At 42.7% G+C, this 2,928-nt stretch overlaps 1 non-coding gene across 1 annotated transcript; it reads left to right on the top strand.

The window, feature by feature from the left end:
- Positions 1-2,415: 2,415 nt before the first annotated feature.
- Positions 2,416-2,508, top strand: TRNAI-UAU (transfer RNA isoleucine (anticodon UAU)). Its single transcript is given in 2 exon segments — positions 2,416-2,453; positions 2,473-2,508. It is a non-coding gene; the product is annotated as a tRNA-Ile (tRNA).
- Positions 2,509-2,928: the final 420 nt, after the last annotated feature.

The following is a 2,928-nucleotide window of genomic DNA, read 5'->3' on the forward strand; positions in this document are numbered from 1 at the left end:
GATAGGTGTGACATTGATTTATTTTTGCGTCACATACAGGATTCTGCTGGGTTTATGGTGGAGGCCATGAAAGACCTTGGAATGCTGAATGCAAGGACTACTTCTATGGTGGTATCAGCAGGCAGAGGACTCTGGCTACGCCAATGGACTGCGGATGCAGAATTCAAGAAAAGTGTGGAGAACCTACCCTTCACAGGTCAGGCTATCTTTGAGGACACATTGGATGAGTGGATTTCCACAGCAACTGCAGGTAAGTCAACCTTTTTACCTTCAGCAGCTCCACCAACTAGGAAATCTTTTCCTATGTCCACACTGCAGTCCTTTCGGAACGAAAAATTTAAAAATCCAGATCCCCTTCCACCTTCTTTAGGGGTGGTCGGGCAAAATCCAGAAAACCTGCACCAATAAGTTCTCAGGAACAGAAACCAGGTTCTGTCTCCTCCAAATTGTCAGCATAACGGTGGACTTCCCAGCCTGGGGATCGGGCAGGTGGGAGCAAGACTAAAAAATTTCAGTCACATCTGGGCATCATCAGGCCTAGACCCCTGGGTGACGGAAATTGTTACCCAAGGTTACAGACTGGAGTTTCAGGAACTCTCACCTCACAGATTCTTCGAATCAGGCTTACCAGTTTCGCTGACAGAAAGTGCTATCCTACAGGAAGCCATTCAAAAATTGGTCAAAACAGATGTTATTGTCCCAGTTCCACCTACACCACAGGGGTTATTATGCCAACCTGTTTGTGGTGCTGAAACCGGATGGTTTGGTAATGCCGATTTTAAACCTAAAATCATTGAACCCCTACTTAAGAGAATTCAAATTCAAGATGGAATTTCTGAGAGCGGTGATCTCAGGTGTTGAGGAGAGAGAGTTTCTGGTATCCCTGGATATCAAGGTTGCGTACCTCCACATTCCGATTTGGCTGCCCCACCAGGTTTATCTCAGATTTGCGCTGTTGGACTGTCACTATCAGTTCCAGGCACTGCCATTCGGCCTCTCCATGGCATTGTGGGTGTTCACCAAGGTTATGGCAGAGATGATGGTTCTCCGCAGGCAGGGAGTGAATACAATCCCATACCTGGACGTTCTGCTGATAAAAGCGTCCTCCAGGGAGAAGTTGTTGCAGAGCATTGCTCTCACGACTCGACTGCTCAGGGATCACGGATGGATCCTGAATCTTCCAAAGTCACATTGGAACACCACAGGGGTTATTATTCCAACCTATTTGTGGTGCCGTAACCAGATGGTTTGGTAATGCCGATTTTAAACCTAAAATCATTGAACCCCTACTTAAGGGAATTCAAATTCAAGATGGAATTTCTGAGAGCGGTGATCTCAGGTGTGGAGGAGGGGGAATTCCTAGTATCCCTGTATATCAAGGATGCGTACCTTCACATTCACATTCCGACCAGGCTGTTATGAGCCACGGCAGTGGCTCATTCCTGTTTTGCATTTTGGTTATATATTTTATGTTATACTTCTGTTTCTGTTCCCTGTGGGTGTCATGGGGTGTCCGGTGTCCACCCTTAAGGAGAGGGTACTGTTATGAACCACAAGCAGTGGTTCATTCCTGTTCATGTATTTTATGTTATAGTTCTCTTGCAGGCCAGGATTTCCCTTTGCTCTGGTTTAGAAGACTCTTGTTTGCCGCCGGTGGTGAGTCTGTGTAATTGCAGCCTGTTTCCTTGTGTTTAGCCTCACCTGTCTGTTAATTACATCTGTCAGTTTGGAGTCGTGCAGCAGGGCTGCTGCACAACATAATTAATTAGGGTCTCAGCTGTGATTGGAAGAAATCCTTGTTATATTCTGTCTCAGTGCATTACACAGACGCCGGTGATAGTTTCTGTCTAGCAGCTTCTGTCTAGCCTTGAAGCATTCCTGTCCAGGAGTCCAGTGTCTGATCCAGTGTCTGATTTCTTGCTGGACTTGGTAATGCAAAGAACACAGTAAACAGCTTCACTTTTTTTCAAAAATAAATCATTGACTATTAAAAACCTATCAGTCTTAAATAAGGAGATCAGTAAGCACCACTGGCATAATGGATAAGGCACTGTTCTCCTAAGCCAGTGGTTGTGGGTTTAAGTCCCGTCTGAGTTGGAAGTCATTACAGCAAGTGTCTCATCACTAGAGTTGATATTTTATCCTTGCTTCAACTGTACAACAGTCTTGCAGTGTTTAGCTTGCAAAAAATGACCACAGAAGCTAAAAAATGACATTAATTATGATAACATTGTTGTTGTTTTTATAAACCTTTTCTATCACCGTGGACAGCTTATTCAAGTGCCATCTGGTATGCATGTTCCTTTGTTGCTCATCATTCATCACCAAAAATTATTTTCTTTTTCAATTCTTATGACTGTACTGATTGTATTGAATAAAATCCACATCTAGCATAACCAACTGATGCTGCTAAGTGCTCCAGTGGCGCAATTGGTCAGCGCGCGGTACTTATAAGACAGTATCTGTTGAGCAATGCCAAGGTTGTGAGTTCAAGCCTCACCTGGAGCAGCTTTGTTTACTGTTTTTATTATTTTTCTTATGCCAATAGTCATTGATTATAAACTGCTACCTTAATATTTAATATGATATTACAAAGGATGGAAGAAAGAAAGAAAAAACACAAACATGATTGTGCATTTAAGTTGTCAGCACACATCTGCTTTGGTTCAAATGCACTGCATATCTTCCTTAAGTCAGCCAACAAAACAGCAATGGAAAAGATTAACATACTGTTGGTAAAGCAGTTGCATCAAATTGATTTTCTGCAATATAGCATGATAATCCATACTGACAGCTCTGGATAGTACCAGCACATTTCTTGCTGGACTTGGTAATGCAAAGAACACATTAAACAGCTTCACTTTTTCCTCAAAAATAAATAATTGACTATTAAAAACCTATCAGTCTTAAATAAGGACATCAGTAAGC

This window comes from Pseudophryne corroboree, chromosome 11 (assembly GCF_028390025.1).
Source record: "Pseudophryne corroboree isolate aPseCor3 chromosome 11, aPseCor3.hap2, whole genome shotgun sequence".
NCBI classification, from domain to species: Eukaryota; Metazoa; Chordata; class Amphibia; order Anura; family Myobatrachidae; genus Pseudophryne; species Pseudophryne corroboree.